General features: G+C 43.2%; 2 long non-coding RNA genes across 2 annotated transcripts; one reads left to right on the forward strand and one right to left on the reverse strand.

Annotated features, from left to right (window-relative positions):
• Positions 1 to 2,275: 2,275 nt before the first annotated feature.
• On the reverse strand, positions 2,276 to 4,924 carry LOC308482198. The gene is made up of 4 exons (XR_013989141.1): positions 4,852 to 4,924; positions 4,036 to 4,167; positions 3,082 to 3,197; positions 2,276 to 2,411 (listed from the first exon to the last, which is right to left on the reverse strand). It is a non-coding gene; the product is annotated as an uncharacterized lncRNA (long non-coding RNA).
• A 2,856-nt stretch (positions 4,925 to 7,780) lies between these two features.
• Positions 7,781 to 8,787, forward strand: LOC308481712. Its single transcript, XR_013988838.1, has 2 exons — positions 7,781 to 8,014; positions 8,472 to 8,787. It is a non-coding gene; the product is annotated as an uncharacterized lncRNA (long non-coding RNA).
• Positions 8,788 to 26,342: the final 17,555 nt, after the last annotated feature.

Raw genomic sequence — 26,342 nt, forward strand, 5'->3', positions numbered from 1 at the left:
AGTAGCACACAGTAATTTTGCTCATGTAACTGTCTGCACACATTTAACAGGAGACGTGAGGTAGGAAGACAGCTTAACGCTGATCCTTCCATTCATTTCAAGAGAGGTTATTCTGTTAGGTCCCTCTACTGAAACACTTAAGCTCACAGTGATTTTTTAAATACCAAAATCTATATGGTGATTATGGGCAGCTCTGGGAGATTATATCACCCTTTGTGTTTTACCGCACTTTGGAAGGCTAAGCAAAAAGGAAATAACTCTAAGCAGACCAACAAACAAATTGAGATATAATCCTCCAATATAATCTTCAAATAAATTAAGAGGGGGGGAAATGTTTTCATGATAAATGATGGCTTACCCACTTTTGGGGGTGGGCAACAGTTGTGACCCAGCCCAACTCTTTGGGGCAGGAGGGTGGAAAGGGAGGGAACACTCCCCTCCTCCTTTGTGGCTGGTTGTTGGCTTCGGCCAACAGAGATGATGGGATCACCCACTAAAAAAATACAAATTTGAGTTGGCAAATCATGGCCACCAGAGGGGTCGGAGCAGAGGGAACTAGGTGGACCAGAGGGAACAAGGCTTCCCTCTGACCTACTGTTGTGGTATAAAGGCTTCCTGTCCTGGGAGCCGATGGCTCAGCTGGCGGCAGATCAACTCATCCACCCTATACATAGGTCCATGAATACAGTGGTGCCTGTAGTTACAAACTTAATTCATTCTGGAGGTCTGTTCTTAACCTGAAATTGTTCTTAACTAGAGGCATGCTTTCGCTAATGGAGCCTCTTGCTGCTGTTGTGCCGCCAGCACACGATTTCCATTCTCATCCTGGGGCAAAGTTCTGAACTCAAGGTAACTCTTCCAGGTGAGTGGAGTTTGTAACTTGAAGCATTTGTAACCTGAGGCGTTTGTAACTCGATGTACTGTATTATTGAGAGCTTGCTGTGGATATAATCAGTTGCCATATTTGGGACCAGGAAGGAATTTGCCTGCAGACAAGTCGGGTCCATTTGGGGGTTTCGCCTTCCTCATAGCAATCGTCACAACTTTTGGCAGATAAGGCATTGGGTTGAACCATTTAGCTTATTTCCTGTGAAGGGGTGAATTGGTGCATTTCCTTCTAAAAGGTGTTATATCTCAGGATGCCCGAGTAAAAGAGTCTGGATGGAAATTCTGTCCAGTATGCCAAGCGTGAAGCAGATGGGCCACAGAGCTTCCAGATGGTGACCTGGGGGGGACCCACCTTACTTGACCCCCATCTTGAGGTGACCCTTAACCCAGGCATGGCTCTGTGCAAACTCCAGCCAACAAGCGGAAGTATGAATCATGATACAGGACCAGTGCCTAAGCCTAAGCCTGCCTCCATTTGTAATCAATACATTTGTGGCCATTTTCAATTCCAGAACGTTGTTGTGTCAATTTTCTCACCTCTTACTGCCTCACCCCTTTCTGTCCCCAGAGCACACTGCGCTTGGATCCACAAATACCAGTTTCATAACAGCAGTTTTGTGTTAGCTTAGTTTGCATCATTCAGAGATATCAATCCCAAATTGTTAATAATCACCACACTTTTGCACCCAATGGACACCAAGTCCTCCTTGCCATTTTGGCTGGAAAGAATAGCTTCCACAGAGTGAGGGAATTTATCCAGGTTGTTTTTTATTTGATTCAGCCTGGTTGTAGATAAGAGCATTTTCAAATATGTTGCAGAAATCCTTGAAGTTCCCTAGAAACATTTTAGGAGTTCCTGATTGAGAAGGGTAATAATGATGGGGAGTCTTCTCCAAAGTTTGTCTGCCACTACTGATATTCCACTGTAATATAGCCACAGCAGGGTTGCAGGTGCCTAGTCAGTACATAAGGCTTTGGTGATACCAAATAATGCTCTCTCATACACCACATGAATTGAACATGCACTTTAAATCATGACCCAGACTTCTCTGTACAATGTAACTTGGCAGAGGCAGAATAGACATAGCTCCCTGAAGGTGGAAAGACTGAAACTACTGAATTGTTGTATTAGAAGATTAAATAAACTTACACTAAAACAGGAATGGAGAGAAACCTGCACAAATATTCTAATTGACCTGTGGCAGGTAATAGAATTTTAAACATGAAATACTTTTCATTTAATATAACTAAATTGTAGCAGTAAAATTTACATTGCAAAACTGATCTAGGCAAGTATGTTTCTTTTTTTCCTGGCGACTGGTAACATTATATGCTCAAACATAGCGGATGACATTTTTAATTTGACTCTGTTCATCAGAGGGTTGCAGCTCATACATTTCATTCAATCAGAACAGAATGAGGAGAACATCAGTCAAGGCTTCTCCCTAAGCCTGGCTCCAGTTTCATTTGGATTTGAACATTTGCTTAGAATGACCCACCATTGCCTTAACTTCTCTGCGGACCTGAACAAAAACAAAACAGAGATTTCTGCAGAAATGTGAGAATACAGTAAGCACGCAAGTTTGGTGGGTGTTATATTCCATGAATCACGCCTAAAGTCAAATTCACATAAAATCAAAACCCACTGACTTCAGTAGGCGGTGATATTACCAAAGTCATTTCCCCAGGAACCGCCTTTCTGCTGCTTAATTTTTTTTTTATTTTTTTTTTGCCATACATGTAAAACTGAATGTGCACAAGATTAATGCCTGTAAGTTGCAGGCTTACTGTATTGAAGGGTGGCTGTGCTTTGATCTGCGTAATGTTTCGTAATGTGCAAAATAGGTAGCTTCACCTTTAACACGTCTGAATGAGTTATGATTTTAAAATGTTGTTGTCTTCTTCTATTCTTCTCACCAGCCTTTCCATCTGTGAGAATATATCTTCATATCATAATATAATGATATGCTATATGATCAACTGTGGAATATCGCACTAGACATTCTGGATTTGTTTTTTTCACTTTTCAAAGTTATGTTGTTACTTATCGCTATTTGTGTATTATTATTGTTGTTGTTGTTGTTTTTTAAAAACATCCCTATTGGTATATACTTTGTTGAGCCTGTGACACTTATATAGCCTAGCCTATGGGTATCTCAGAATTCCCATACAATCTCCTGTTGAAACACTGACCTTTCTGAAACTTTATTAGCTTTAATAGTATAGCAACATCGTTTCTCCTTAGGCTTCTGAAGCAGATCTCATATGCAGAGGTGACTCCAGGAAAACTAGTTTGGTTGGTGAGAAGTCTGGTGAGAGGGGGAAAGACAATTATTAAGGAAGCAAGAAATTAATCCATGTTATACATGACTGTATAGTGACTGAAAGCTACAGGAGCAAATGGAAGAGTGAGGAATATTTTTAGGGAGCCTCCACTAGTTCTTACAGTCATTTGGAGTCATCCGTAAACAGACCTGATCTGAACTTTAATTCCAAGCATATGATTCATTAGGTGAGATACTGTATTTTCAGTTGTCATAGTCTAGTACTGTACAATATGCAAGTCTGGCAAGTGTTCAATAGCCACAATTTATGCCTTGATTTCTGGACATTAACACGTGATGATGTTGAACCTGTGCTGTGATTATTTACTTGCCCAGACCCATATTCCAAGCTGCAGTGAAAGGGACAAGACCAGGCATTTTTTAAAACAACAACAACAACAACAACAACAACAATAATAATAATAATAATAATAATAAGGCATTTAGCAATTCTAACAGTAACAAACCCAATATTCTCTCCCCGCCCCTAGCTCTGCTGCTTCCAAAGAAACAGAGGCCATGCTATTTTTTTTATTCTGAGCAAGAGAGAGGGGGAAGATATTCCAGGATGGAAATAGCTGCTTTCCTTGTAATCAGCAGGTAGCTCTGTATTGTCTTGTGATGACTTCTGCACTCAGCAGAACAGTAAAAAAAGAAGTCATTTTTCTGAAGGAATTGGGAATCCGAAGCTGTGCTTTGTGTTCACTTTACACAGTGGGATTTCGTTTGGGCTCATCGGAGACAGTCATCTTAGGCCTGTCACATACATTATTCAAAAACACATAGCTTTCTGCTAATAAGGCAATCAGAACAAAGTGATTACCCTTCCAGTGTAGTAACTTGGAGATGCATTGTGAGTTATCGTGATCGGTAGCTTTTCTTTTCTTCTTTTTACACTGCATAAACTCTAGCTTGACCAAATAGTTCACATACTGATTCTTCCTCAGGTAGCAACCTGGACACACACAAAATGGCATACTGTGAGCCAGCTTGGGTGAAAATGACCAGTATTGTGCAGTTTATAGCTCAATTCACATGACAAGAGGTGGAAGAATTTGAAGAAGGGACAATATAAAAAGAGGGAGGATTTAAAGGTGACAAGAGAACTGGTCCAATGGCAGCATGACGACGCATACTAAAAAGTCCACCATAGTTTTGTAATCCATTCATAAATGAAGGCCATGAAAGGTGTATTCAATTTATGATGCAACACAATGGGCTTCCTTAGAATAGGACATTGATTCCTGTTCAAATCTTGGGAATATGGGCTTCTCTTGAAAAAAAAAAATGCTTCTAGTCTTAGTGGTAATAGAGAAATCCTGAAGGAATGCTGTTCTCAATATTGTTTAATATAAGCCAATGCGTTTGTGACCTTTGCAATCACTTCTGCAGTTCTGCTGCAATAACTTACATACATAAATGAGCCATCGGAGAACTTATCCCAGAGATAGCATTTCCATATCAACTTACATCACTTCAAACACAACACATTCCAATGGGAGTCAGTTCACACTATCAAACACCAGTCATTGAAACCCAAGCAGATCTTCTATGTTTAGGCAGAAGCAATTGATGGAGAGGGGAGTTTGGATTGCACATCCTGGTCCCATCCCTAATTTCCAGACATTGATCCACTAACCATTCTTGCTTGGGCTCTGCATCATGGACCATCTCATTTCCATGCACTGAATCTCTCATAATTTAGAACTTCTGTAGAGAGTTAAAGTGTAAGGTAGACTGGTACAAGGAGGAGGAAGAGGAGGAGGGGTTCCTGGTGAGGGGTGTAACCAGGACTGGGACACACCAGGACAAGCAGGGGATGTGTTCTCACAGGGTGACAGAGGATGCTGAAGGGATGGGGTCAATGCACAGGAACCAGAGCAGAAAGACCCATCACCAGAGCCAGAGGAGCCCCAGTCTCCATGAACATCGTGGGCAGGGAGCTCCAGGAGGCTGAGGCAGGCAAGGTGCCTCAGCACAGCTCCCTAGCTGAACAGATGGAGCTTGATAGCTCAGGGAGGAGGTGTGTGATTCCTCAGCTGGAGTAGGCTTGGAATAGGTGAGGGTGACATGCCTTGTCAATCCCAGATGCTCAGCACACAATTACAAAAGGGAAGCAGAGCTGCAGTGCTGTGTCGGCTCAGCTGCCCATGTTGATGGACATTGGTTTGGATGTTCCTGGACCAAGGACAGTGCTTTGGGGTTGACTCTGGACAATATCCTGACTGCTGGACTTCAGACTTGGCTACTTGGATTAACCCTGGGCTGTACTTCTTGACTTCTGGACTTCGCTTGTGTGGACTGACCCCCAAACTTTGAACTTTACATACTACCTTGCTGCCAGGTAGGCCAGGGGTTCAAAACAATTTGTGTGGACCAAGGCATCTGTAGGACCAGCAGCTGACCCCAGCCACAGCTGAAAATACCACCAGACCCACATGTTTATTCTGTAGTGCAGGGCCTGCCAATGTGTTGCCATCTAGACGTTGTTGCACCACAACTCCCATAATTCCTGCCCATTAGCCATGCTGGGTGGAGCTGAGTGAGTCCAGCAACATCTGGCTACCACTGCTGTGTATACAGTGGTACCTCGGGATGCGAACGGGGTCCATTCCAGAGCCCTGTTCGCATCCTGAACAGAACCTAAGATGTGACTGCGCGTCTCCGCATGCATGGGTCACGTTTCACCGCTTCCGTGCATGCGCATGACGTCATTTTGACCGTCTGTGCATGTGCGAGCAGAGAAACCCGGAAGTAGCATGCTCCGTTACTTCCGGGTCGCTGCAGAGCACAACCCGAAAATACTTATCCTGAAGCGTATTTATCCCAAGGTATGACTGTACCTCCAGTTTCAAATACTTGGAGCCCCCTCCATGCATATTCTCAATCCATAGTGCCTCCCTTAGCCTGTAGTGTTAAGGAGAGCAGAAGAAGTGGCAGTGGCAGGACTTCAGCTCTCTGGTGGAGCATCCAGATGGTATTGAGAGTACAAGCCCCAGCATTCTTGCAGTGGGAAACTGAGTGGCCACAAAAGGTAACTCAGACATACAGCATACAGGGGTGCCACTTGTTTGTGGGTGATTTTGGGGATTCATTCCATGTTCCTACTATGACATTTAAAGACTCAACGACATGTGTGCATGGCCAATCTGTGTCACACAAAGGATTTATTCCATATAAGCAATACAGTGAGGATAGGGTTGCAAGGGCCAAATGATATGCCCCAGTTGTTATGTCAGCTCAATGGGATAAATCCATGAAAAAAGTGGTTTCTGCCCCCCTGTGGTAACAACTAAAGGCACACAGCCTGGAAACTGCTCCTAATTCAGATTTGTGGAATGTACTTTAGAGAGGGGTGTTTTGGGATGGAGCCTTGATACTCAATACGGATGCTGAGACGGATGCTGTTGAGCCCTGTCTCAAATGAAGCCCTGAATGTATCTTCTTTTCTGAAGGAAAAGGAAAATATTGTGGTGCCTGGAGATGGTGAATTAAACCACATCTGGCATATAAGTAAGTTTTCCTACTTTCTGAAGATCAACTTAGAAAAATAAATATACATGTAATGAAAGACAATTTTCTGTGCCAACTTGCATTTCTTCTGTTGGGATTTGCCTATTTACAAGGTGACGCATGCATAAATCTTGCTTTATTCTCCTTCCTATATTTGCCTGTGAAAAATGTGAAATCTGCAGTTCTCAGACTCACAAATGAAATCACACATGACAAAGATGCAGAGCTTTTGGTAGGGAAGCCTGAATTGTAACACTATATTTCCATCCTTTGCTGACTGCAGAATTTATGTGGAAGAAGAAAAATTGTAATGGAGCTTTTTTGTAGTTCTCGGTTCTTAAACAATGGCTTTTATCATGTATTGACATTCACTTCTCTTCCCCAACATTCTTATTTCCCCCCGATAACTCATTTCATTAACAATCTGCAAAACCTGTCCCTTTCACTGTCTACAAACCATACGTCATATTGCCTATTTGAAAGTATAGAAAGTGATACAGATCTGAACCGCTGTTGTTGCACATCACTTGTACATTTGACACAACTTGATATGATGCAAGAGATCTGTGATTAGGATCTCTCACAGAAGGGGGAGCAAAATCAGAATGAATTCAAGATCATAGCCGTGGACAAGTGTTTGGTTGACTCCAGTCTGACAATATTTTGTGGAACGGATTCAAGTGTATTCTGGAAATTTAGATTTGCCGCCACACCTACCCCAAGTAAGTATCAAGACACTGCTTTAAGGAAAACTTGGGGCTATGCCAAGAAAACCAATTAACCTATGTTAATCCAATTCAGCCAAACAAAACATAGTATGAGCAGGAAAGGCCCCTACTTGGCAAGAACTATGATACCACTTTGTGCAGTCATGGCTTCCCCAAAGGTTTATGAGGGCTGTTGTTTGTTAAAAATGATGAGCGTTGTTTGTAAATGCCTAATCCCCTCACAAACTACAATTTTCAGAGTTCCCTGGGAAGAGATTGTGACATCACTCTTCTGCTTGACAATCTTCTGTGACTGGCCACTGAAAACAGGGATTTGGACTAGGCAGGCCTTTGGACTGATTCAGCAGATCTGTTCTTCTGCTCTTGTGAGTTCTTCATGTTTTGCCATGGATCCAGATAACAAAATGCTAGAAGATGCAGGCCAGAGCTTTGTGGGTTGATAGGTCAAACATTGACAGCAACCTGATACCCTGAAGGGGACACTTACTGTTGCAGGCTTGGGGAAAAGGTTGCTCAGCGAGACTTTCAGCTTTTCCACATTGAAGCAGTTGCACTTTACAAGTAAGGTCTGTAGTTGGGTTGTCGTTGTTTTAATCTATTCTAAGCATGAGGTTATAAAGAGCCCCAAGATGCTACAGATGCAAGTGAAGTGCCTTTTTTATAGCACAGCGTTTTCAGCCCTGCCACAGAATTTGTTTGAAGCATTAACATGGGCCTAGAAATCTGTTTGTCAATTAGAGAGAGCAGCTAAACCCAAAGTGGAACAAAATGAGCACATGCCATTTATTCATTTAGAGTAATTCTTAAACCTCTCCAAATGTTCTTTTCAGAAAGGCAGCCATCCTTTTTGGCTGTCAGCACTTCAAACCCCATTACCTGTACATATGTCATATGGAGTAACAGGAACTCACTTAGTATATTATGTGCAGTCTTACCACACAAACTCCTTTAAGCAACCCTAGTGTAACAACCTTTCAAGAGAAAAGAAAAGACCTATTTCTTTCTTTCTTTTTTTCAGGTGTGTAAAACAGAGGAAGTTGTGGGGAACTTGGCAAGCAAAAAGTACGGAATCTAATATTCACAATTTTCCAGTTTAGAAGTTCTGAAGACTATTTAGTTAGAATACTCAAGTTCTATCTTATAGCCCCAAGAGGGTATCTCAAAGTTGATTGACAGGGTAAAGTCTGCAGAAAAGGTACATGTTAGTGAAAGGAATATGCAAAAAATGCATCATGTTAGGAGAAAATGCTTTGCAAAAATATGTATATTAGGCCATTTTCCATACAAAAATGTGCATATTAGGAGAAATTTGCAATAAAATGCTGATGAGCTTTCATTCAGACTTTTTTTAAATGCAAACTCATGTGGAAATATGAAGACCTGAAGAACTGAAGATGGGGGAAAATGAGAAACAAAGAGAACCCAAAATCCATAGATTTGCCCCTCCTTGGATTATACTCATTCCAGATTTGACTATCGCTGCACACACCTATAACCTCATCCTGATATAGAGAGCTTCCCCAGCCACAGCCCTTTTGGATTAGCTCAAGAATAGCACAACCCATTCTTTCAAGCCTGGGAAGGTTCATCTCAGCTGTCCAGGGCTGGTTCAGTCATAGAGGCAAACTAAGGAACTGAGGTTGCAAATATCCAGAAACAACAGCCCCTTCTAACAGAGTAGTCCGATCACTGCTATGACTTTGCTAAGCAGTGGACCTATCTCCCCATCCACAGCCTGGCTACCCACAGTGCAAGAAAGTTCCCCACCATTACTGATCTACTCACTGAGGAAGCTTATATAACAAGATTTATTCTGTGAACCGCCCTGACACCTGTGGGTATAGGGCGGTATATTATATTATATTATATTATATTATATTATATTATATTATTCAAAAAAAGAGATAAAAAATCCCTTGCGAGCTACATTCTAGGTATCACATTCCAGTTGGTGCATGAGGCCAGAAGAAAAAAAGGTGATGGGTAGTAGATGACATTCCAGCTTATTATTATTATTACCCTGCCTATCTGGCCAGACCTCCCCAGCCACTCTGGGTGGCTCTCAACAGGATATTAAAACATCAAACATTAAAAACTTCCCTAAACAGGGTTGCCTTCAGATGTCTTCTAAAAGTCAGATAGTTGTTTATTTCCTTGACATCTAATTGGAGGGCGTTCCACAGGGCAGGCACCACGACCAAGAAGTCCCTCTCCCTGGCTCCCTGTAACCTCACTTCTCGCAGTGAGGGAACCGCCAAAAGACCCTCGGAGCTGGACCTCAGTGTCTGGGCTGAATGATGGAGGTGGAGACACTCCTTCAGGTATACTGGGCCGAAGCCATTTAGGGCTTTAAAGGTCAGCACCAACACTTTGAATTGTGCTCGGAAACATACTGGGAGCCAATGTAGGCCTTTCAGGACTGGTGTTATATGGTCTCAGCAGCCATATGGATAAATCTATGCTTTCTACATCCACATGCACCCATGCAAACTCCTCCCATCCATGCAAACAAGAGATATCATCACATTTAGACCAGGCAGAAGCACTTGGAGAGGGGGCTTAGCAGGGTCTGTGAAGGCTGTGACCTTCTTGAGGCCTGAGGAGAGTCGTGGGAGCCAGATGTACAGGCCTGGAGACTTACGTTCCAATCCAGGACCTGTCCTACCAGTTTTCAGTTCCAAAACCCCCCTCAAATGAACCATGATTTCCTGGAATATGGGGCCAAACTGTACTGGGATCAGATCTCCCCCATCTCATTTTCTGTTTTACTTTTGTGGAGAGGAAGGGCTCCACATTTTAATGGAGCAGTGGGGAAGGGCTGGGGAATGCAGGCAATTATCCTCTCATGTCTGCTGTTCTTTGGGCTGCAGTTTGAAACCTTAGTCCTGAGGCAGAAGTCTATTGTACAGTGTGCTAGGAACATACTTTAAAACACACACAAAAAAACCACACACGTTTGGATCCAAAGCTCTGGTGATTCATATGCATGGTGACTGGCAACAAAACAATGGAGAGACACGGGGAACAAAAGAAGCAATGAGCCGGGACTTGTCAGCATAATAAATGGTAGTTTCAGCGCTCCTGCTGCTTCCTTTTCCTCCAACTTCTTAGAAACCTCAGAGAAGCATTTGACAAGGGGATCTGAAGAATGACAAAGGGAGAGCCCTGCCAATATTTATAGGAACACTGCCAGTCTAGGTAGGTGGCATTCAGCCAAAGACAAAAGTGCTTCTTCAGACTAACTTTTCTTTAATGGGACTGGCACATTGTAATGTAGTTATGTAACAATCCTAACACTAGATAGATAGGCCCATAAAATCAAACCAGTCATTGATGGACACATGATTCCTTCAAAAATGTTCCCAATCTTCCGTAATCTGTACAAATTCTGAATATTCAGAATATTGGATGTTCTCCCAGTATTTCAGCTGAAGGCACTGATGAATAACTTACATGATTAAAAATCCCTCAGACCAATACTCCCATGTTTATTTTGCTAAATTAATAGCCTTCATTTTAATGTGTGAAATGCCACACAGTTTATTCTCATAAAAAGCAGCATCCTGCTTCATGCAATTTTGTGTGGCGTAAATGGATATGTGTCACAGCGTAGATTATGCATCAAAAAGATGTGCCTGATCTTCATGTGTAATCATTTTATTATGCCTTTATATGCATATAATGTGCAAGTGTTTATCATAAGAAACATAATCTGCTCCATCATTCAACCTACAGCCAAAAATTCACTTACGGTTACATGAATTAGCACATTGAAATTGGGATATGAATGCATTATTTGGTCGAGCAAACAGCCACAAATGACACTGGGACCCCTTTAATTTTTAAAAGTTAGGGCCAGGCATTGAGAGGAGAAGGATGTTTGAATACAGCACATAATGCAGCTGGAGTTTTTTGGGGGGAGGGCGGGGAGGCGGACTGGAGGTGTGAGAAGCACTCCTGGCCAGGACCTTAGGCACCAGGGATTGACAGCTGGCAACTTTCAACATAACACTCCATCTCTAACCTCTCATATATCAAGCAGATCCACTGCAAATATCACAAAAGGGCCAGGAAGAATCAAACAGTGGGGCGGTGGCTGAAATGTTGATTGCTCTTTGGGCTTGTTCTTACCTAAGTTATTTACAAAAAATAAAGGCAGAGATGGGATCCATGCAGGGCCATCTTAAGCATATCCAGCACCATGGTGTGGGGCTGGAGGAGGTGGGCAGTGGCTGGAGGGCAGCTCCCCCGGTGGGGAAGAGGCGGAGGCTGGACGTGGTGGCTCCCGGCTCAGCTGGCTGCTTCTTGCAATGGTGGCCACGGTAGGCGGAAGCTCTGGGTGAGGCGCTGCTTTGGCGCGGCATGGCAGAGGCGGGCGAGGGTGGCAAGCTGATGCCGGGAGGTGGTGCGTCCAGCCTCCACCTCTGCCCTGGTGCCCTCCAGAACCTGGCGCTCTGGCACCCTGCGCCACTAGCCTCTATGGGTAAGATGCCCCTGGACCCATCTCCTCTATTCCTCTTTCCCCCAGTACCCGTGACAGGCCAGTTCAGCTTTGTTCATACAATAATTGCAGGGGCAGACGCAGGCAGACAGGCAGGCACTGTGCAGGGCTCTACATGCACCCCCTCAGTTCACTCAGGCACTGAAGCCAGAAGGAGTGCGCAAGCTGCAGAGGACATATGCTGGGGTTGAGCCCTCGTTCAAGAGCAGGTCTGAACTGTGCCCGCAGTTTAGCCAAAGCCATTGCGGGGCTGTGATGGTCCGGATCATTTGGCTGGGCCGCCGTTGTTAGATTCTGGGGATAGTATCTTCTGTACCTTTGGAAACCTCTCATATATGCCCCCCAGCTGCGAAGTTATAGGCCCAGATGTCCATTAGGCATCTTTGGCAAGGGATAATAGTAAAGTAGCCACTCATAGAGGACTGCCACATGTCCATACATTACCATGATTCCAAAGGTAGAATTGACATCCGGGGGGGATTTTCAAAAGGTGGCGCTTGGATCTTAGGCAAGTCAGTAACCATTTTTTAAAAATCACGTTTTTATGGCGTATTTGGGGTTTTCCTTAAAAGAACTCAACAATTTTGGGTTCTTCCTAAACAAAGCTCAATCACTTTTGGGGTGTCCTGCTTTTTACTTTTTGAAATAGGGTAACCCTACACCTTACCAAAAAAGAGAGAATCAAAGAGAACACAGATTTGCATTAAAAAATTGCACTCTTCTAATTTGCAGCATGCTGCCACCTCTCGCCATCCTATGTTACCTGCCTTGTTCCTCTTGATTTATCAGGTAGCTCACAATTTGCTAGCTGGGTTCATGAGAAAAGGGGCAGAGATGGCTTCTCCTGCTTTCCAAACTCTTCAGGGTACAACATGTGAAACCTGTTCTTGGTATCAGGCCTTGTTATTCCCAGAGCCATGACTTTTGGGGCATGTCCAGCTGTAGTTGAACCACATAGCCTGAACTATGCCTTAGTTTGATGTTTTATTGTGTTTTTAATACTCTGTTGGGAGCCGCCCAGAGTGGTTGGGTGGCATATACAGAATAAAATTATTATTATTATTATTATTATTATTATTATTACTAGAGATAATTTGTATCTGTAAAAAGGTAAAGGGACCCCTGACCATTAGGTCCAGTTGTGACCGACTCTGGGGTTGCGGCGCTCATCTCGCTTTATTGGCCAAGGGAGCTGGCGTTTGTCCGCAGACAGCTTCCGGGTCATGTGGCCAGCATGACCAAGCCGCTTCTGGTGAACCAGAGCAGCACACGGAAACACCGTTTACCTTCCCGCTGGAGCGGTACCTATTTATCTACTTGCACTTTGTGCTTTCGAACTGCTAGATTGGCAGGAGCTGGGACCGAACAATGGGAGCTCACCCTGTTGCAGGGATTCAAACTGACGACCTTCCGATCGGCAAGTCCTAGGCTCTGTGGTTTAACCCACAGCACCACCCGCGTCCCAATTTGTATCTGTACGTACAAATAAATGGGGCAGTGCTCTTACACACTGGAGCCCACTGCTGCCTTGTGTGCCAGATCCCAGCATCAGAGAGGGCTGCTGCCACCTCTCCAATGCTTTCTCCCCTGGTTTAGGCTTGACCCATGAGTGAAGCTGCTGCAACCTCTTTGACACTTCCACCCTTGTGTCAGGCCTGTTGTGGGAGTGGAGTTGCAACCAGCTGGTGGCTTGCCCAGGGGTGGCCCTAAGGAGAAGAAGCTGCTGCTGCCATCCCCTTTGCCCCAGGCACCTGGTTGCACCCCCTCAAAAAAAATGCACCTGGGGCAATGCCCCCCAGCTGCCCCCTCGCTATGCCACTGGTAGCAGGGACAGAGTCAAAGTCAAACTCTATTTTACTTGTTCTTTAGCCTATCTGTGAATGGATCGGTGGAGAGAGCCAGTGTTACTTGTCCTTTAGTATTTGCTTGGTTTAAAGTACAGCCCCTGTTTAAAAAACAGCTTTTCTTAAAAGTTATAGGCACCAAGAGGGAATGCACATTAGGTGGTGGTGGTTTTTACAGATAAGCAGCTGAAAAACAATATTTTACATGCTAATTAAATTCAGCATAAGTGGAAATAACCAGTGAACATGTTTTACGAAATGTCTTTTGTCATTCTCAATGGCATAAGGCTATTACACTCAGTGTGTCAAACATAGCATTAAAAAAAAGAAACACAACCCACCCCTTTCATAATTGCCTTTGTTTGAACACCTCTTTAAAGAACTGGATATGCATATCTCCCAGTGTGCTTGTTACGATGAGATTAGGATGCTGGAAAGCAATCATGTGCATTCATCCTCAGCCTAACAGAACAGTTTCCAGATGGAGAAGTTTCTGCAACCCCCGAAAAAAAATTAACACAAGGCCAGTGCAAGCAGCCTAGTCCTCATGAATAAATTACAGCCCTTGGGATAGCTTTCATCTGAATCATTTCTGGCTACTCTTGAGTATTTCTAGACTTCATATGAAGATCAGATGCACTTTGCAAAGAAGCCATCACCATTAGGACATTCTGCTCTGGGAGATTCCTCTAGGGCTTCAAAGTCTCATGAATGGCTTTTTGTAAATGGTAGCTTGAATGGTCCTGGGAATATGGAAGCCCATTGGCAGCCACTAAAAGTCTGAAACCTCTTCATTTTGTATTAACAAACTTATTGCAAATTGCTTTTTTAAAAAAGTGTACACCTAAGTACAGTGGTACCTTGGTACTCAAACGCCGAAAACCCAAAAGTAAGTGTTCCGGTTTTTGAACATTTTTCAGAAGCTGAACTCCCGATGCAGTTGTCGGCTATTGTTTCTGGGGTGCCTGCACCAATCAGAAGCTGCACCTTGGTTTTCGAACATTTCAGAAGTCAAACGGAGTTCCGGAACAGATTAAGTTTGGCGCTTTTGTTTTTGCTATTTGTTTTTGCTATTTATTTTGTGTTTTTGTTTTTGAGACTTTTTTGGTTAATTTGTTTTTGTGACTGTGTGGAACCCAGTTCAGCTACTAATTGATTGATTGTGTGACTGCGAAAATGGATAAACGCCCCCCATCCACACAATGACTGTCATCAGTGCAGGTAAGAAAAAGAATTATTTTTAAATTTTATCATCTACAATACTGTCTTATTTATTTTATAGTACAGGACATTGATCATTGCTTTCATTGGTCTTGTTAGATAGTAAAATTCATATTACATTGCTGTTTTAGGGGTTGTTTTTAAAAGTCTGGATTAATCCGTTTTGCATTACTTTCTATGGGAAAGTGTGCCTTGGTTTTGGAATGCTTTGGTTTTGGAATGGACTTCTGGAATGGATTAAGTTTGAGAGCCAAGGTACCACTGTAGTATTCTACATGCACCTAGGATGCATAATCTTTGAATATGCAAACTCTGGAACACCCTACATTTCTTTGTCCAGTTAATGAACTGTTCACTAGGGTAAGACTGTTTGAGCACATTTCACTGATCCTAGTCTGTGTCCTGAAGCCCTAACCTACCTGGCAGCGGGTCAGTATGGCAAGTCCAAAGTCTGAGGGTTGATCCACATAAGTTAGGTTCAAAGTCCGAAAGTTAGGAAACAAGGTTCAGGGCCAATCCAAGTAGCCAAGTCTGAAGTCCACAATTGGCACAAGGTAATATCACCAAGGCAACAATCTGTAAACAAACATAAAATGCCTCCATAAAAATGGCAAAAATAGTTTCTTTCCCAAATAGGTTTTATCTTAAAAAGGTAAAGGACCCCTGACAGTTAAGTCCAGTCATGAACGACTCTGGGGTTGCAGCGCTCATCTTGCTTTATTGGCTGAGGGAGCCGGCGTGGCCAGCATGACTAAGCCGCTTCTGGTGAACCAGAGCAGTGCATGGAAACACCATTTACCTTCCCGCTGGAGTGGTACCTATTTATCTACTTGCACTTTGATGTGCTTTCGAACTGCTAGGTTGGCAGGAGCTGTGACTAAACAACAGGAGCTCACCCCGCCGTGGGGATTCGAACCACTGACCTTTTGATCGGCAAGCCCAAGAGGCTCAGGGGTTTACACCATAGCGCCACCCACTGATTTATCTTAAACAATAGCAAATGCAGCCTGAAGACCAGCAGTCAGGATACAGTGCAGAGTCAAGCCCAAAACACAGTCCCTTGGAGGAGCATCCATGTCAAGGTCCATCAACATTATGGTTGCTGTGTCTTGAAGAGCAAAAAAATGGACAGCCTAAGCCACTGCCAGCCCGAGCTGGGGAAAGAGAAGCAAAGGCATACCTGCATGCCTCTTCTCCCAGTTCAGCCTGGCAGCAGCCACGAAATGCAGGGCAGCCCAAGCCCAAGACACCCAAGCCCCTGTCATGACTAAGGTCTTTGAGGACAGAAACTGGAAAGTGTGCTGGAAGCTTCTGGAAGCTTCTAGAAGGTTCACTTCTGATGTAAATATTGTTTTGACTATCTCAAGGTCACGCTGACCCAGGAAAGATAAAATCCTGCACTCAGTGAGCTGCACTCTCTCTCTCTTTCCTTGTACATTGCATGTAACAAAGTTTTTGCCTCAGTAAAGTTTTTCCTTTTACTGTAGATCATTTGACTCTGTGTGATTCTTTGTATTTACTGCAAGACACTCTCCATCAGCCCCACCCCCACCCTTAAAAAATATGTAAATGTGAAAATTCACCTGGATAAGCATTTTGTCGCCCCCCCCCCCAAGAGGACATGTCCAGGTTCTCCCAGACATTTGACAACCCTAGTCAACATGGGCAGTTGAGCAGACCCAACATCTCAGCTCTGCTCAGGACTGGATGTAGGTTTGATGAGGCCCTAAGCTACTGAAGGTAATGGGGTCCTTTATATGTGATATTTTAGGGAGCAGGCTAGCAGGCGGGGCCCATTACTTACATCATAGGAGCCTACACAACACAAAACACTGTTGCTGTATGTAGGTTTTATTTTATTTTATTTTATTTATTATCTTATATTTTGGAAATGTACATCCAGTTTTTTTTCCTTTAAAATTTTTTGGGGACCCCAAGAGAGTGGGGCCCTAAGCTATAGCTTGTTTAGCTTATACATAAATCCAGCACTGGCTGCTGCCCTTTTATACTTTCCTCGCTGATTGTAGCATCTGGGCTTGATGAGGCAGGTGACTCTCACCTGTTCCAAGCTGACAACAGCTGAGGAATCACACACTTCCTCTCAGAGCTAGCGAGTTCCACCTGGCCAGCTAAGGAGATGGACTGATGGCCCTTGTCTGTCTCAGCCTCTTGGACCATGCCTCCTGCAGCTCTGTATGCCTCAGAGCCCACCGTGTTCATGGAGACAGGGGCCCCTGCTGCTCTGGCTCCTGTGCACTGACCCCCATCGCCTCGCCATCCTCTGTCACCCTGTGAGTACTTCTTTCCCCATCCCTTGTTTGCCCTTAATTTCCAGGCCCAATTCAAAGTGCTGGTTTTGGCCTTTAAAGCTTTAGATGGCTCAGGACTGTGATACCTCAAGGATCGCATTTCCACATATGAAACGACCTGGACCCTGTAATCGTCGTCTGAGGCCCTTCTTTTGTCCACAAAAGGTCCACAGGCATAGGCAAAATCGGTCCTCCAGATGTTTTGGGACTACAACTCCCATGTTCCCTAGCTAACAGGACCAGTGGTCAGGGATGATGGGAATTGTAGTCCCAAATATCTGGAGGGCCGAGTTTGCCTATGCCTGGTCCAGAGGGTGGAAACACAAGAACAGGCCTTTTCTGCAGTGGCTCCCCATTCATCTTAAATTGGGAGCCTCAGCTGGCACCTTTAATACAGTGGTGCCCCGCAAGACGAATGCCTCGCAAGACGGAAAACCCGCTAGACGAAAGGGTTTTCCGTTTTGGAGGTGCTTCGCAAAACGAATTTCCTATGGGCTTGCTTCGCAAGATGAAAATGTCTTGCGAGTTCCTGCTGGGTTTTTTCCCTCCCCCCCCTTTTCCCAAGCCGCTAAGCCGCTTATCAGCTGATCCTAAGCCGCTAAGCCGCTTAACAGCTGATCCGCTAAGCCGATTATCAGCTGATCTGCTAAGCCGCTTAACAGCTGATCTGCTAAGCCGCTAAGCCACTTATCAGCTGATTCGCTAAGCCGCTAATAGCGCTAATCCGCTAAGCCGCTAATGGGCTTGCTTCACAAGACGAAAAAACCGCAAGACGAAGAGACTCGTGGAACGGATTCTTTTCGTCTTGCGAGGCACCACTGTATATATCTTATGGCACCAGGCAAAATCCTTTATACCCAGGCCTTTGGCTGATTAATATTCTATAGTCTTTTAAATGTGTTTGTTGGATGTTTGGTATGTTTTTGTTTTATTATATATTTTGTGTACTCTTTGCATTTTTAAGTTGTGATCTTCAGATGAAGGGTGGTATACTAATTTAATAAACAAGATGAATAATATAATGAACAATGTAAACATTAAAAACTGTTTTAAAACACATAGTAATATGTATTTCTGAGTCAGAAAGTATTTTGCAATCACATTTAACATATCCGGAGATTTGTTGCTTTTTTGAAAAAGCAAAGTTGTCAAGGGATGTCAGAAGGAGTACAGTGTCATGTGTGGAGAGGAGTTTCACTGTACCACAAGTGTAATGGGTGTGGTATGGGGGTGAGGATTAGCTACCCTTTCTCTGCTCCAGGGCGGCCAACTGGAATAAGATATTGCAGGGGGCCAGCTGAGCCCCACCCCACATAATCAATCACATGGCGTGAGGCACACACACCACTTGAATGGCAATGCCCATCAACTTTGCGGGGTCCCAGCCCCCACAAATATTTTATTGTGGGGGCCGAAGGAGTTGGATCTCATGCTCTGCTCCATTATCCAATTTAAGGGCCTCCTTCTCCCGTATTTATCATTTAAAACAAAAATAAATCACGTCTATAGGACAACTATAGCTTCGCATCAAACAACTGACTACTTGGATTTTTCCCTCATGAGCATGCTCAGCAAATCTTTTATGTTAATAGTAATAACATTGACTTAAATTGTTTTCTTTCCTGGAGCCAAATTAGAGCCATTGCTATATTTTCGATAAGTGATGCATGCATTAGAGTAGATTTTAAAATTTAATTTGGTTGGGTGTAACATTACTTTTAGGCATGAGCGATGATAAGGCGCGCAAGTTTATGTAGATCAATATTTTAGATTCTGCTTAAAAATAACATGCATTTCACCATGGATAGAACTTTTTCAATTAATGGGCTGTAATTTTGCAAGAGATACGCTGGCAAACATCGCTGTGTGATAATTTTAGTGAGCCTTGCTTCAATGTTGTTTCTAGGTTGATTGCAGTGGGTCTGGCTGAGCTGAGGCTGATATAAACCCCCATAAAGGAGCATTCTAGCATGGCAGGACCAGAGAGGTGGAATTTAGGCTGGATCCTAAGCGTGTTCAGCTTGATCACATAACCTGGAGATTGAACACAATTTAAAAAGCTTATTCTACATCTCTCAGGCTAAGGCAGAGTAGCAGCTCTGCTGCTGAACAGGGGCTGGAGCTGGTACAGTGGTGCCTCGCAAGACGAAATTAATTCATTCCATGAATTTTTTCGTCTAGCGAATTTTTCGTCTTGCGAAGCACGAAATCCCATAGGAATGCATTGAAAATCAATTAATGCGTTCCTATGGTCAAAAAAAGTCCAAACAAAGCCAAATTTGGTACAACAAGAGTTTATTAAGTGCTCTTTAAAGTCACACATACTGTAAAGAGCATTTCAAAATTCAAACCCAGAATTTTTTTAAAAAAACAGCAGATTTGCCCAATGGTCACAGAAAATCATAAAAATGCAGAAAAAAACACACAAGCTTCCAGATTCTTGCAAACCCCTCCCCAACTGTTCCCCCAGCCACCCAGCACACAGAAATTCAAATCCAGATTTTTTTTAAAAAAAACAGCAGAGTGGCCCAATGGTCACAGAAAATCATAAAAATGCAGAAAAAAAACACACAGCTTCCAGATTCTTGCAAACCCCTCCCCAACACCAAGTCCTTGAATTCCAAACACCCCAACCCAAAATCCACCCCCCCAAAAAAAGTTTTAAAAGCTTAACTTACCAAATGGCTGCAAAAGAAGTTTTGGAAAAGCTTCAAAAATCACCAGAGTCTTTAAAAACCTCAAAAAAGGCTACTATGTACACTGCGTTCTATCAGTTGCTCCTCTAAGTCAAGTCGCAACTGTATTAACGGTGTTAAGAAAAAGGAAACAAACTTGCAAGACGTTTTTGTCTTGCGAAGCAAGCCCATAGGGAAATTCGTCTTGCGAAGCAGCTCAAAAAACGGAAAACCCTTTCGTCTAGCGAGTTTTCCGTCTTGCGAGGCATTCGTCTTGCGGGGCACCACTGTATAACTTCACACTGGCTTAATTTATGCCAGCTTCTTGCAGACCTTCCAAGTGTCCCTATTTTCCAGAGACAGTCCCGGATTTACAGAAGGTGTCCCAGTTTCTGGTTTGATCCCAGAATGTCCTCCTTTTACTTAGGACATCCCTATTTTCATCGGAGAAATGTTGGAGGCTATGGAGTTTTGCAACCCTCAAGCCAAGGAGATAAATAACTATACAACCTTTAAAAGACATCGGAAGTCAGCCCTGTGTAGGGAGGTTTCTTAAGGTTTAGTGTTTTATTATGTTTTTATATTTGTTGGAAGCTATCCAAAGTGGCTGGGGCAACCCAGTCAGATGGGTGGGGTGTAAATAATAAAATTATTATTATTATGGAGGAGGACATCCCAATTTCCATGTGAGAAATGTTGGAGGGTATGTTATTGCTCCCACAGTTATGTATGAATGTTTTGCTCATCCCCAGGCAAAGAACACAACAAAACATGCCCAAGAAGCCTGTCTGTGGCCTCTGCATTTAAGAAAGGAAGCCACAACTCTATGGTGCCTTCTCAGTTTATTATGTACTAATAAAAAGACCTCATTCTTAGTAAGAGCATAAAGAACATTAAGGAAACATTATTAGCCATAAATAACCTAGCAGACTGTAATGGCTCTGTTATCTTAATAAGATCTGACTTTAATAGCAAGTGGTAACCAATGTAGAATTTGAGGTGTAGAAGCAATATAAAGCTCCTCAGTATCTATAAAATGTGTACTACCCATACATCTGGAAGCAGACAACTCAATGGGGGGTATTTTCTTCACATGATGATTCATTTATGTCTTAGTTGTCCTCTTGCTTCACATAAAAATGGCTCAGAAAGCAATAAAGACAACTCAGTTTTTCCCCAGCCTAGGATGCTGTGCTATTTCTTAACCTTTCTGATATACACTGGTGGACAGAGACAGACGTGGGATAGGATTCAAAAGCAATCATTGCCATTCTCCGTTGTATGGAGAAAGGGCTTTTATGGAGCAACACAATTTCACTGCTACACCTGCTTCACTGGGAACTGGATGAACAGTTGTGAGACAGTGAGCATGTTACACGAGGAACTCCAATGATTAATATACCAGGATGTTGTGCAATGGGAATCTGGTTAAAGCACAGTGGTAAGGTGAAAGGAAGGGAGGGAGGAAAGTTGCAGCTAAAGCAAAAAGTGTAAACTCATATATCTGTGCCTTAAATAGGGGAAATTCAAAAAAAATCTAAACATATATATAAAATGCATATTGGGTGTTTTCTTTGATTGGCTATATGGAATTGGGTAATAACCAGCTCTGGAAAGCAACTTGTTGAGATATTGTGGACCATTATTATTTTCCAGAGCTGAGTTCTACTTTGACCTTCAATAAGTGCCAACTAAAGGATTGGTTCTTCTTGATAGAATCCAGAAATGACATACAACTTATTAGAAACACAAAATCCCATGGTATCCATTCTTGAGAACAAAACATTTTAGAGCTGGTTATCTCACCAAACTCTCACCAGTTCCTTTAAGAAATGCCTTTATTGAACTGTGTTTCCAAGTGATGCCTAATGATATATAAAGATAGTGCCAGATGAGCCTTCCTGGGGAGAACATTTCACAAATGGGGAGCCACTACAGAAAAAAGTCTGTTCTTGTGTGGCCATCCTCTAGACCTTTTATGGAGGGGGTACACGAAGAGGGGCCTCAGATGATGAACATAGGGTCTGGGACACTTCATACAATTTATAGAATGTTTCATATTAGATGGTCTTTGGACTTTATCTTTTATAACATATACTGAATTCAGATGAATTAACCAGAAGTTGTCATCACTGGTATATCCACGTATCTGTCACTGAACCCTTTTTCTGTAGTTACGTAACTTCCAAGTTTAAACGTTTTTTGGGGAAAAACTAAGTGTTCTACATTTCCATTTGCATATTTTTCTCATTGGTTGTTCCTATGTATAAATATTCTCTCTCTCCTGTTTACTCTCTCTATCGTGTTAAGTTCCATCAAGCATCAACTCCATCACTTCAACACAGCTGCCATTACATTCATCAGCCCTGAATTATATTTCCTGATGAAATGGAATGCTTTTGTAATGAAGTACAGCTTGCGAAATCATTTCTTCCTTCATTAGGGAATTTGGAGACCTAAAATCCAGAAAAACATCAATACTTTTTACAGCGGTCTGAACATAATGAGAATGGTTGAGTGGGAATTGTTAACATTGGCTATCTCTCCCCAACCCCTTTGTGCCATATTGTTGTTTTGCCTCATTAGCTGTTCATAATTCGACTTGTCCTCTGAATTGAAAACTGAGTCAAAAATAGCTACCCAAATGTACATGCATTCCCGAGGCAGAAAGTTAGACCTCCCTTTTGAAGAGAAATGAATTAATTCCACGTTCTGTCACAGAAAACAAGCTCTTGAAACTATTTGAACTGACGATAGGAAGGAGTTACCTTGGCAAAGAGGGTGTCATCACCGATAGTTTGGAACTCTCTAGGAAAAACCTAGAGAGTTTGGGCCCTGGAACTTCCACCCCAGTCCTGAAAATCCCACACACACATTTCACAGCCTGAAAATGGGGCCACAAAATTGATAGGAGCACATTTTGCCCCGCTGTAAAAAGGCAGGTGTTTTTAAATTGTGAGCAGAATGGTGTGATGTGAGACAAGCTGTCAGTGAGCAGCACTAAAGAAATGAAATAAATATTTAAAGGTTTCTGTGCGATCGACACCTTGTTCCCGCAATGGAGGCAGCTGGCTGTGTCTCTGCATGTGGTCTTGTCTCCTTCCCGTAAGCCTCCGCAGGGGTTGGGTAAATCTTCCATCTCTCTGCCTCAGGTATGATTGGATCATTCAGTCAGTCCCAAAGCAGCAAAGGTTGCATTTAGCATCTCTGCATAACAGCACTGCACCAGGCTTGCCTTCGTCCAATGAAGAGGCACAGTAGGAAGAATGCTGGAGACCTCTGATGCTGGATAATCAAGACTCACCTTCTTATTAGGCAAAGTGAGGGGTTTACCACAGGAGGCAGACCCTGGGGTTGGAGGCGAGAGGACTGGAACAGCAGCCCCATGACATTTCCTCTGGAGCACTCCTTCCAGGCCAATCCATTCCATTGGAGGACAAAATGTATGCTACATGGCCTGTCTTGCATCCCCCGAACTAGTGTACAACCTCAGATGTAGCCGAGTATGGTTTTGTTGCATGCCACTCCAATCTCCACGGTTCCGGGGTTCCAGGCATACCTTTGTTGGCTATTTGCAGTATGGTAGCGCTGCAGAGAGCTTGCTGGGGAGACCATGCATTAAAAAGGGACTCAAAAAGTACTTAAACAAGGTTTTAATTACAAAAACAAAAACTCCATTTACACTAAATACATCAGCCAACAAACATGACCCAACCACCAACCCATCCCCCAGGGTAATGGGAGAGCTAGGTGCTGCTCCTTATATACTACACCCAGTTGCTGACACAGCTTAATCAATACAACTCAGCAGCACCTGCTATGTTTCACAGCTGTAATGCTGGGTCTCGTTATTTTGCTCTGGCCCTTGCTCTGGCCCCTTAAAGACATACACATTGGGTGGAACAATGATGAACCTTTACATTTAAAGAAACCATTCAACAACCTTAACCCAGGTTCTGTGTTTCCTTTTGGACAAATGAGGCACGGCGGTGACTGTGGGGTCCTTAGGATATCTGGTTTATTTACACATATCTACAACCTGAACCTAGGCAGAGGGGCTTCCAGCATTGGCATCCAAAAGGTCACTGCTTCTTCAATAGCCATAGCCTTGACTCAAATGGACCTCCTCTCTAGCTTGCATCTCTGCTAACTCCAACCCACTGGTCTAAACCCTCAGCTTTTATCTCCTGAGGGAGAGACAAAGCCTATTCAATTTTCACACCTAGTGCCTTTGATGCTCTGAACTTCCTAATTGTTTATCCCTTCCCAGGCTATAATCTCAAGGGAGCTTGCCTAATTTAATTAATGCCAAACACATGTTAATTTCTGAAGATTAAGGAGGGGTCACAATTTAAGACTTCAGACTGACTAAATTTGCATTCACATATGCTAATATCAGAGGCTTATCGATGGGCCCACCACACCTCTTACTATACCCTAAAACACACTAGGAGCTATCTTAAATACACACAAGCTTGGCTGTTTCCTGCTTCTAACATCCCAACCTTAATTAAGAATTCAGGGTGTCTTCAACTCCCAGATTCATAACATTATCCCATTACAAGTGCTGAAATACGATTTCGCTGTCAGTCCAGTTAGCTTCTATACGTGGAATGGTCAGGAGGCACCATCTTTCTTTTCACCTCCAGTGGCCTTGGGCTATCCTGAGGGAGAACAGTAATTCTCCATGTCTCTCAATGCTAAAGTGTTGGTCAACTTAGTTTGGCCCCTAAATATAATAATAATAATAATAATAATAATAATAATAATATATAAAAAAATTACTAATACCCCACCCTTCCGGCCTTTGGGTGGCTCCCAACAGAAAATTAAAAACACAATAAAAGAACAAACATTAAAAACTTCCCTAAATAGTGCTGCCTTCACATGCTTTCTAAAAGTCAGATAGTTGTTTATTTCCTTGACATCTGATGGGAGGGCGTTCCAAAGGGCGAGTGCCACTGCTGAAAAGGCCCTCTGCCTGGTTCCCTGTAATCTCACTTCTCGCAGTGAGGGAACTACCACAAGGCCCTCAGAGCTGGACCTCAGTGTCCAGGCTGAGCGCTGGGGGTGGAGGTATTCCTTCAGGTATATGGGGCCAAGGCTGTTTAGGGCTTTAAAGGTCAGCACTAACACTTTGAATTGTGCTCAGAAACATGCTGTGAGTCTCCTTTCCTGACAGTAAGTGTCCTAGAATAATCCCATTGTGGTTGTTGCCTTTTCATGACAACTAAGATCAGCTGACTGCAAAAGCTGTTAATGTGTAAGGGTTTGTGCATGCAAAAAAAAATGACAAGAAAGGGTTAATTTTGGTGTGCTGTTTAATTTGGGTGTGTTTTGTCCTGCACCTGCAGGTAGTTAGGAGTGACTAAGCACAATCTACAGTATAGATGCTGTTGTCCTTAAGGCAAGCTAACTCTTGGCCAGTCTGTTGCTGTAAGGAGGCTGTATCTCCAATGGTATGTACTGAAACTGCAATATAATGTCTGTAAAGTGACTGACTCTTCCTAGAACTGTTTGGTGTTTCCCTGTTGGTATATTGCAGTGGTATTAGGATGGGCAGTCTGTGCATGCCCCAACAAAAGCCACCTCAGTCTGCCTAAATATAGGGCCAGACCTCAGCTACCAGGTGTCTGGTATAAGCTTTGGCTTCTCAAAACTGCTGTGAGAAGGCTAGATTTGGAGGGGTAAGATTAGCTTCCACCACGTGCTTGTAACATTATATTGTCAAATGCCGTGCTATGAAACATTTGCCCATTACCTCTTGCAAGCGCTTCCTTCCTGGCTGTCACCCCACTTTTGTTGTTAATGATTGTGACAGCGAGATTGTAATATTTATTTCATGCCGGCTATATGTACAAAAAGCACAGGTGATAGGACAGGAGAGGAGATGGCTTTTGTCAAATGTGTTTATCTGAAATGTACAACACAGCACATCATCAGAAGTACAAGGTCTCAGGTTAGGTAGCAGATTTTCCTGCGAACAGTAAACAAAAAAATACTGTCACATCAGCAACTGTATAAAACGGCAGTTCATCTAAATGCCAGGAATGTGGCATGCCATTGCAATGTACATGTGTTACAGTAGCCGTATTCAGTAGAGAAGTAGGTACCGCTGCGGCGGGGAGGTAAATGGCATTTCCGTGTGCTCTGGCTTCCATCATGGTGTTCCGTTGTGCCAGAAGCATCATACTGGCCACATGACCTGGAAAGCTGTCTGCGGACAAACGCCGGCTCCCTTGGTCTGAAAGTGGAGATGAGTGCCATACACCATAAAGGAGCCCATAACTGTCCAGGTGTCCTTTACCTCTTTACCTTTTATTTAGGCATTATTTGCTT

This window comes from Podarcis pityusensis (genome assembly GCF_964106645.2).
Source record: "Podarcis pityusensis genome assembly, chromosome: 7".
Taxonomy (NCBI): Eukaryota; Metazoa; Chordata; class Lepidosauria; order Squamata; family Lacertidae; genus Podarcis; species Podarcis pityusensis.